Here is a 10514-nt window from a genome sequence, read left to right as displayed (position 1 = left end):
TGCTCACCTCATCTCACCTCTTCTCACCTCTGCTCATCTCACCTCTTCTCACCTCTGCTCACCTCATCTCACCTCTGCTCATTTCACCTCATCTCACCTCTGCTCAGCTCAGCTCATCTCACCTCTGCTCATCTCACTTTTTGTCACCTCTGCTGATCTCACTTCTGCTCATCTCACCTCTGCTCACCTCATCTCACCTCTGCTCATCTCACCTCTGCTCAGCTCAGCTCATCTCACCTCTTCTCACCTCACCTCATCTCATCTCATCTCACCTCACCTCATCTCATCTCACCTCTGCTCATCTCACCTCTGCTCACCTCATCTCACCTCTGCTCATCTCACCTCTGCTCATCTCAACTCATCTCATCTCACCTCTGCTCATCTCACATCTGCTCACCTCATCTTACCTCTTCTCACCTCTGCTCATCTCACCTCTGCTCATCTCACCTCTGCTCATCTCACCTCTGCTCATATCACTTTTTGTCACCTCTGCTGATCTCACTTCTGCTCATCTCACCTCTGCTCACCTCATCTCACCTCTGCTTATCTCACCTCTGCTCATCTCAGCTCATCTCACCTCTGCTCACCTCACCTCACCTCATCTCATCTCACCTCACCTCATCTCATCTCACCTCTGCTCATCTCACCTCTTCTCATCTAACCTCTGCTCATCTCACCTCTGCTCACCTCATCTCACCTCTGCTCATCTCACTTCTGCTGTGTAAATATTTATCAAGGACCCCCTGAGTACATGGAAATGAAGTTCCTAGACCAGGGAAAAGCAAATAATTTGATATGTATCAATCTAGGCAACAGAACGTAATAAGTGGTCGAAATGAACTGAGCTAAAACATAGGTTGTTTGTAAAAAAGGGGTAGTTCAATTTTATTCATAAATTCTTTTAAAAAACACATTAAAATAATAATACATATTCACAAATTGTATGCGACATAATAAATCAACAATACACAGCAACACTTTAAGAGAGAAGGACAAATAATCCAACAAATGAAGGTTATATAAAATGAACACAGTTTTTAAGAGAGAAAGGTGTGGCTAAAATAATCTCTACGCGCGTTTCGGCGAACCAGCGCCTTCTTCTGGAGCAGCCACGATAGTATCTGAAATGGGAAAATTCCATAAAACAAAAAATATTATGTACAATAATGCATCAATTTATATTATGTTACACAGAGAAAATTAAAACAAACCAATGTTAGGCTAATAGTCTCAGACTTTCCATTCTATTGTGACCAAGCTTATTAATATTACAATAATACTTTGACGGATTTCTTTTCCTTGCCTTAATGATCATCAAGAAAAATAGAAAAATGGAGTGAATCCTTTTAACTCATATATTCTTATATGAGATAATGGCCAAAAAAGGGAGAAGGAGTGGATACCTTTATACTAAATAGATTATTCCCAAGTTTTGGTGGTGAGGAAGCAGGGTTCTTACATAGGATGGCAAATGCGAGGAATCAAATGATTGATATTAGTGATGGAAAATACGAAATATTCTAAATGGTGGCAATTCGCAGCGTGCTATCAACGCGGGACTTAAACAATGGTATACAATACATTCATATCATAGATAAGGTCACTTACTTAAAAAACACGGAGTATATTAATGCTATTTGATGTTCTCAATCTGGATTATCTGTATAATGACTTTCTTTTCTTTGGTTAGGTGACGAAGATATTCTAGACCCTAAAAAACATAGACATTTCATGAACATTGATTGTTGTTTTAGTGTAGTCTATGATTTTCTAACCAGCCCATATTTAATGAAAGGACCAAGCTAGTGTTTTACCTATTTTAGTTAAGGTTTGCAGATAGATATTCCATAGTCACACGATGTAATTTGTTTGTCTTGATTGTTGATTTTTGAATTTCTATATTTCCTAGAAGAAATTATGAGTTCTTTTAGTTTATTGAATCTTTTCTATTTTTGATATTTTATATTAACTAGACAGTTAGTGAGGATACATTAGTAGTTTTTTGAAAACATTTTCATTTTCGAGGATGAAGGTACCTTAAGTGAGGAGTGGGATTTCAGTTAGACCCGCCTGCCGGAGTTAAAATTTATGGCCACGATAATGAATATTTTTGTGGATCCCAAAAGATATAGTCCTCCTGATGTGGAGATAACAAATGGCGAGATTGCCTATAGAATGGATGGAAAGAATTCTGGCATCAATTTTTGGAGAACAGTCAATGCATGGCGACTTCATAGACTTACTGTCTCTTAAAGAAGAAGGACTGATAGTTACCTTTTTACTTGTGCTCAAGGAGCGATGGATTTCAAAGTGGTTTAAAATAACTCCCTGTCTGTAAAATGAACAAACAGGGGGGGGAAAGGAGAGAGAGAATGCTGTTACCCACTGTTTACTTTGGAGATTATCAGTTAACTAAACAAGTGATCAGAGTAAAATTACCGCATAGGGATTTTAGCGAACACTTACCCAATAGATATCAACAGGGCTCAGAGATTCCGGTGGCGGGACACGGGGGTTCTATGCTCCTTCCACGAAAGACGGCATTTTAAAGTGCCTTTACTTCCTGTATATATACCCTATTTGATTGGATGATTGAGTACACCTGACCTGGTGTTGACATAAAAAAAGGACCAAAAATTAAGAAGAAATGAAAAGAGGACCAGATTCTCTAGAGCAGGAATCAACAATGGCTCCCACGTAAAATGTCACTGGTGTGAACATGAAAGAAGGACCAAAAAATAGGAAGAAGTAAAAAAAGGACCAGATTCTCTAGAGAAAGAATCAGCAATGGCTCCCACGTAAAATATCACTGGATATACATCGGTGCTGATGTATAGCACAAGGATTAACCAGCTTAACCGAGTGGAAAGCAATTGGGGAGTGGAGCTATATTTTAACTTGGGACTAGAGTCAGATTTAGCTGATGTCAAATCCAAGCAAAAAGATTCTAAATATATAGCGCTTCAAGATTAGGTGCACAAAAATGACTCATTATAGATTTGGTGCTGGTTTTTTCAATATTTTTAGAGTAAAAAAGATTTCTATAGGAAAGTTATTTTTCCTGAAATTCGTAAAAACTGTACTTCCATTAAACAAAAAATAATGCGTGTGAATTTAACGAGGCTCCATGCCTTTTGTTATTTTAGAAAAGTCGAGCATTAATATTCCTTCGATCTAGTTGTTGCTTAATTACACCTGTACGACAAAGTGAGGTGCAGGGAAAGATTCCCCTAATCAGGAGCTTAAACTTTAGATAAAAAGGGAGCAGGGTGAACTACATCTTGGGAGAACACTGGGATTGACTTTTCTTATTGCTGAATGCCTATTATTAGGTAATTTAAATTTAATCATAAAGAGTGAGAAGCTGTTTTTGCTGCGGTAGGGAGAGTCAAAAGATGCTCTAGCAAATAGCGTGCTCCCATGGCAATTCGCTATTCATTCCTTCTCGAAAGGTGTTGAAGACAAATATCCAGAACACCTCTCTCTTTTTTCTGATGGCACAACCCCCATTGGAGTCTGCAGTATGAATTTTTTCTAGGACTCTCCATTTAAGGTCCTCTGCCTGATGTCCCTTTTCTAGGAAATGCTTCACCATTGGGGCAGCGAGTTTGTGGGTTCTTATCGCTGAACGATGTTCATTTAACCGTGTTTGTATAGTTCGAGATGTTTCTCCTATATACCCGAGGAGACACGGGCACTGTATAAAGTAGATCAGATTTGAAGATTTACAGTTCCACATTTCTTTTGCCACTGTTGTGTGGCCATTGTGTGTGAATTCTTTTCCTCTTATGATACTAGCACAAGAGGAACATGAGGAGCAGGGGAAAGTTCCTTTTATCGGATTGCCTGATACAATCGACCTCTGTGTTAAAAGATTTTTGTCCGATGTAGGTTGGAAACGTGAACGAACAATATGTTCTTTGATGTTTTTATTCCTTTTGTAGGCAAATAGTGGTTTAGCTAATTTCAGTTCTGGAGTACAATTGCTATTTAAAATGTGCCAGTTTGAATTTATGACTTGTTTAATTTTTGTGTCAAGGGTGGAATGTTTAGTTACTGCAACTGCACCAGCCTGGCAGACTTTGATAAACAGGCGATTGCGATGAGAAGTAAATTCATCGAGAGAGGCTACCCACACCGGCTAGTGAGACACGCTTATAAGCGTGCCCGCTATTATGATCGCAATTATTTGCTCCAACAAAAGCCAGCTAAAACCACCAACCAGGTGGTCTGTGTAACTAAACATTCCACCCTTGACACAAAAATTAAACAAGTCATAAATTCAAACTGGCACATTTTAAATAGCAATTGTACTCCAGAACTGAAATTAGCTAAACCACTATTTGCCTACAAAAGGAATAAAAACATCAAAGAACATATTGTTCGTTCACGTTTCCAACCTACATCGGACAAAAATCTTTTAACACAGAGGTCGATTGTATCAGGCAATCCGATAAAAGGAACTTTCCCCTGCTCCTCATGTTCCTCTTGTGCTAGTATCATAAGAGGAAAAGAATTCACACACAATGGCCACACAACAGTGGCAAAAGAAATGTGGAACTGTAAATCTTCAAATCTGATCTACTTTATACAGTGCCCGTGTCTCCTCGGGTATATAGGAGAAACATCTCGAACTATACAAACACGGTTAAATGAACATCGTTCAGCGATAAGAACCCACAAACTCGCTGCCCCAATGGTGAAGCATTTCCTAGAAAAGGGACATCAGGCAGAGGACCTTAAATGGAGAGTCCTAGAAAAAATTCATACTGCAGACTCCAATGGGGGTTGTGCCATCAGAAAAAAGAGAGAGGTGTTCTGGATATTTGTCTTCAACACCTTTCGAGAAGGAATGAATAGCGAATTGCCATGGGAGCACGCTATTTGCTAGAGCATCTTTTGACTCTCCCTACCGCAGCAAAAACAGCTTCTCACTCTTTATGATTAAATTTAAATTACCTAATAATAGGCATTCAGCAATAAGAAAAGTCAATCCCAGTGTTCTCCCAAGATGTAGTTCACCCTGCTCCCTTTTTATCTAAAGTTTAAGCTCCTGATTAGGGGAATCTTTCCCTGCACCTCACTTTGTCGTACAGGTGTAATTAAGCAACAACTAGATCGAAGGAATATTAATGCTCGACTTTTCTAAAATAACAAAAGGCATGGAGCCTCGTTAAATTCACACGCATTATTTTTTGTTTAATGGAAGTACAGTTTTTACGAATTTCAGGAAAAATAACTTTCCTATAGAAATCTTTTTTACTCTAAAAATATTGAAAAAACCAGCACCAAATCTATAATGAGTCATTTTTGTGCACCTAATCTTGAAGCGCTATATATTTAGAATCTTTTTGCTTGGATTTGACATCAGCTAAATCTGACTCTAGTCCCAAGTTAAAATATAGCTCCACTCCCCAATTGCTTTCCACTCGGTTAAGCTGGTTAATCCTTGTGCTATACATCAGCACCGATGTATATCCAGTGATATTTTACGTGGGAGCCATTGCTGATTCTTTCTCTAGAGAATCTGGTCCTTTTTTTACTTCTTCCTATTTTTTGGTCCTTCTTTCATGTTCACACCAGTGACATTTTACGTGGGAGCCATTGTTGATTCCTGCTCTAGAGAATCTGGTCCTCTTTTCATTTCTTCTTAATTTTTGGTCCTTTTTTTATGTCAACACCAGGTCAGGTGTACTCAATCATCCAATCAAATAGGGTATATATACAGGAAGTAAAGGCACTTTAAAATGCCGTCTTTCGTGGAAGGAGCATAGAACCCCCGTGTCCCGCCACCGGAATCTCTGAGCCCTGTTGATATCTATTGGGTAAGTGTTCGCTAAAATCCCTATGCGGTAATTTTACTCTGATCACTTGTTTAGTTAACTGATAATCTCCAAAGTAAACAGTGGGTAACAGCATTCTCTCTCTCCTTTCCCCCCCCTGTTTGTTCATTTTACAGACAGGGAGTTATTTTAAACCACTTTGAAATCCATCGCTCCTTGAGCACAAGTAAAAAGGTAACTATCAGTCCTTCTTCTTTAAGAGACAGTAAGTCTATGAAGTCGCCATGCATTGACTGTTCTCCAAAAATTGATGCCAGAATTCTTTCCATCCATTCTATAGGCAATCTCGCCATTTGTTATCTCCACATCAGGAGGACTATATCTTTTGGGATCCACAAAAATATTCATTATCGTGGCCATAAATTTTAACTCCGGCAGGCGGGTCTAACTGAAATCCCACTCCTCACTTAAGGTACCTTCATCCTCGAAAATGAAAATGTTTTCAAAAAACTACTAATGTATCCTCACTAACTGTCTAGTTAATATAAAATATCAAAAATAGAAAAGATTCAATAAACTAAAAGAACTCATAATTTCTTCTAGGAAATATAGAAATTCAAAAATCAACAATCAAGACAAACAAATTACATCGTGTGACTATGGAATATCTATCTGCAAACCTTAACTAAAATAGGTAAAACACTAGCTTGGTCCTTTCATTAAATATGGGCTGGTTAGAAAATCATAGACTACACTAAAACAACAATCAATGTTCATGAAATGTCTATGTTTTTTAGGGTCTAGAATATCTTCGTCACCTAACCAAAGAAAAGAAAGTCATTATACAGATAATCCAGATTGAGAACATCAAATAGCATTAATATACTCCGTGTTTTTTAAGTAAGTGACCTTATCTATGATATGAATGTATTGTATACCATTGTTTAAGTCCCGCGTTGATAGCACGCTGCGAATTGCCACCATTTAGAATATTTCGTATTTTCCATCACTAATATCAATCATTTGATTCCTCGCATTTGCCATCCTATGTAAGAACCCTGCTTCCTCACCACCAAAACTTGGGAATAATCTATTTAGTATAAAGGTATCCACTCCTTCTCCCTTTTTTGGCCATTATCTCATATAAGAATATATGAGTTAAAAGGATTCACTCCATTTTTCTATTTTTCTTGATGATCATTAAGGCAAGGAAAAGAAATCCGTCAAAGTATTATTGTAATATTAATAAGCTTGGTCACAATAGAATGGAAAGTCTGAGACTATTAGCCTAACATTGGTTTGTTTTAATTTTCTCTGTGTAACATAATATAAATTGATGCATTATTGTACATAATATTTTTTGTTTTATGGAATTTTCCCATTTCAGATACTATCGTGGCTGCTCCAGAAGAAGGCGCTGGTTCGCCGAAACGCGCGTAGAGATTATTTTAGCCACACCTTTCTCTCTTAAAAACTGTGTTCATTTTATATAACCTTCATTTGTTGGATTATTTGTCCTTCTCTCTTAAAGTGTTGCTGTGTATTGTTGATTTATTATGTCGCATACAATTTGTGAATATGTATTATTATTTTAATGTGTTTTTTAAAAGAATTTATGAATAAAATTGAACTACCCCTTTTTTACAAACAACCTATGTTTTAGCTCAGTTCATTTCGACCACTTATTACGTTCTGTTGCCTAGATTGATACATATCAAATCATCTCACTTCTGCTCACTTCATCTCACTTCTGCTCATCTCACCTCTGCTCACCTCATCTCACCTCTGCTCAACTTACCTCTGCTCATCTCAACTCATCTCATCTCACCTCTGCTCATCTCACCTCTGCTCATCTCAGCTCATCTCACCTCTGCTCACCTCACCTCACCTCATCTCATCTCACCTCATCTCACCTCATCTCACCTCTGCTCATCTCACCTCTTCTCATCTAACCTCTGCTCATCTCACCTCTGCTCACCTCATCTCACCTCTGCTCATCTCACTTCTGCTCACTTCATCTCACTTCTGCTCATCTCACCTCTGCTCACCTCATCTCACCTCTGCTCAACTTACCTCTGCTCATCTCAACTCATCTCATCTCACCTCTACTCATCTCACCTCTGCTCATCTCAGCTCATCTCACCTCTGCGCACCTCACCTCACCTCATCTCATCTCACATCACCTCACCTCATCTCACCTCTGCTCATCTCACCTCTTCTCATCTAACCTCTGCTCATCTCACCTCTGCTCACCTCATCTCACCTCTGCTCATCTCAACTCTGCTCACCTCATCTCACCTATGCTCATCTCACCTCTGCTCACCTCATCTCACCTCTGATCATGTCACCTCTTCTCAGCTAACCTCTGCTCATCTCACCTCTGCTCACCTCATCTCACCTCTGCTCATCTCACTTCTTCTCACTTCATCTCACTTCTGCTCATCTCACCTCTGCTCACCTCATCTCACCTTTGCTCATCTCACCTCTGCTCATCTCAACTCATCTCATCTCACCTCTGCTCATCTCACATCTGCTCGCCTCATCTCACCTCTTCTCACCTCTGCTCATCTCACCTCTGCTCACCTCATCTCACCTCTCCTCATCTCACCTCTGCTCACCTCATCTCACCTCTTCTCACCTCTGCTCATCTCACCCCTTCTCACCTCTGCTCACCTCATCTCACCTCTGCTCATCTCACCTCATCTCACCTCTGCTCAGCTCAGCTCATCTCACCTCTGCTCATCTCACCTCTGCTCATCTCACATCTGCTCACCTCATCTCACCTCTTCTCACCTCTAAACATCTCACCTCTGCTCACATCATCTCACCTTTGCTCATCTCACCTCTGCTCATCTCACCTCTGCTCATCTCACCTCATCTCACCTCTACTCATCTCACCTCTGCTCACCCCTTCTCATCTCATCTCTTCTCATCTCACCTCTGCTCATCTCATCTCATCTCACCTCTGCTCATCTCATCTCATCTCACCTCATCTCACCTCAGCTCATCTCACCTCTGCTCATCTCATCTCATCTCACCTCTGCTCATCTCATCTAATCTCACTTCATCTCACATCTGCTCATCTCACCTCTGCTCACCTCATCTCACCTCTGCTCATCTCACATTTTGTCACCTCTGCTGATCTCACTTCTGCTGATCTCACCTCTGCTCACCTCATCTCACCTCTGCTCATCTCACCTCTGCTCATCTCACCTCACCTCTGCTCATCTCACCTCTGCTCATCTAATCTCTGGTCTTCTCACCTCTGCTCATCTCATCTCTGCTCATCTCACCACATCTCATCTCACCTCATCTAATCTCTGCTCATCTCATCTCATCTTACCTCTGCTCATCTCACCTCACCTCAGCTCACCTCTGCTCATCTCATCTCATCTCCTCTCACCTCTGCTCATCTCATCTCATTTCACCTCTGCTCTTCTCATCTCCTCTCACCTCTGCTCATCTCATCTCACCTCATCTCATCTCACCTCATCTCACCGCTGCTCATCTCACCTCTGCTCATCTCATCTCATTTCACCTTTGCTCATCTCATCTCACCTCTGCTCATCTCACCTCTGCTCATCTCACCTCTGCTCATCTCTCCTTTGCTCATCTCACCTCATCTCACCTCTGCTCATCTCACCTCTGCTCATCTCATCTCATCTCTGCTCATCTCATCTCATCTCTTCTCACCTCTGCTCATCTCACCTCTTCTCACCTCTGCTCACCTCATCTCATCCCACCTCTGCTCATCTCACCTCATCTCACCTCAGCTCAGCTCACCTCATCTCACCTCTGCTCATCTCACCTCTGCTCACCTCATCTCACCTCTGCTCAACTCACCTCTGCTCATCTCACCTCTGCTCATCTCAACTCTTCTCATCTCACCTCTGCTCATCTCACATCTGCTCACCTCATCTCACCTCTGCTCACCTCATCTCACCTCAGCTCATCTCACCTCTGCTCACCTCACCTCACCTCATCTCATCTCACCTCACCTCATCTCATCTCACCTCTGCTCACCTCATCTCACCTCTGCTCATCTCACCTCTGCTCACCTCAACTCACCTCTGCTCATCTCACCTCTTCTCATCTAACCTCTGCTCATCTCACCTCTGCTCACCTCATCTCACCTCTGCTCATCTCACCTCTGCTCACTTCATCTCACTTCTGCTCATCTCACCTCTGCTCACCTCATCTCACCTCTGCTCATCTCACCTCTGGACACCTTATCTCACCTCTTCTCACCTCTGCTCATCTCACCTCTTCTCACTTCTGCTCACCTCATCTCACCTCTGCTCATCTCACCTCATCTCACCTCTGCTCAGCTCATCTCACCTCTGCTCATCTTACCTCTGCTCATCTCACTTTTTCTCACCTCTGCTGATCTCACTTCTGGTTATCTCACCTCTGCTCACCTCATCTCACCTCATCTCACCTCTGCTCATCTCACCTCATCTCACCTCTGCTCATTTCACCTCTGCTCATCTCACCTCTTTTCACCTCTGCTCACCTCATCTCACTTCTTCTCACCTCATCTTACCTCTGCTCACCTCATCTCACCTCTGCTTATCTCACCTCTGCTCACCTCATCTCACCTCTGCTCATCTCACCTCTTCTCATCTCATCTCTGCTCTTCTCATCTCATCTCACCTCTGCTCACCTCATCTCACTTCTTCTCACCTCATCTTACCTCTGCTCACCTCATCTCACCTCTGCTTATCTCACCTC

The 10514-nt window shown here is 41.3% G+C and overlaps 2 long non-coding RNA genes across 4 annotated transcripts; one reads left to right on the top strand and one right to left on the bottom strand.

Annotated features, from left to right (window-relative positions):
- Nucleotides 1-751: 751 nt before the first annotated feature.
- On the bottom strand, nt 752-2331 carry LOC147698829 (uncharacterized). 2 transcript variants are annotated; one of them, XR_015299231.1, is made up of 3 exons: nt 2275-2331; nt 1609-2168; nt 752-1121 (listed from the first exon to the last, which is right to left on the bottom strand). It is a non-coding gene; the product is annotated as an uncharacterized LOC147698829 (long non-coding RNA). The 2 variants fall into 2 exon arrangements; XR_015299230.1 differs by having other exon boundaries at nt 752-1905; nt 2037-2168.
- A 3629-nt stretch (nt 2332-5960) lies between these two features.
- Nucleotides 5961-7411, top strand: LOC147698828 (uncharacterized). 2 transcript variants are annotated; one of them, XR_015299228.1, is made up of 3 exons: nt 5961-6017; nt 6124-6255; nt 6387-7411. It is a non-coding gene; the product is annotated as an uncharacterized LOC147698828 (long non-coding RNA). The 2 variants fall into 2 exon arrangements; XR_015299229.1 differs by having other exon boundaries at nt 6124-6683; nt 7171-7411.
- The last annotated feature ends 3103 nt before the right edge of the window (nt 7412-10514 follow it).

The sequence above is a fragment of the Lissotriton vulgaris genome, chromosome 8 (assembly GCF_964263255.1).
Source record: "Lissotriton vulgaris chromosome 8, aLisVul1.2, whole genome shotgun sequence".
Taxonomy (NCBI): domain Eukaryota; kingdom Metazoa; phylum Chordata; class Amphibia; order Caudata; family Salamandridae; genus Lissotriton; species Lissotriton vulgaris.
Note: the sequence above shows the minus strand (reverse complement) of the source record. Positions and strands in the feature narration are given on the sequence as shown.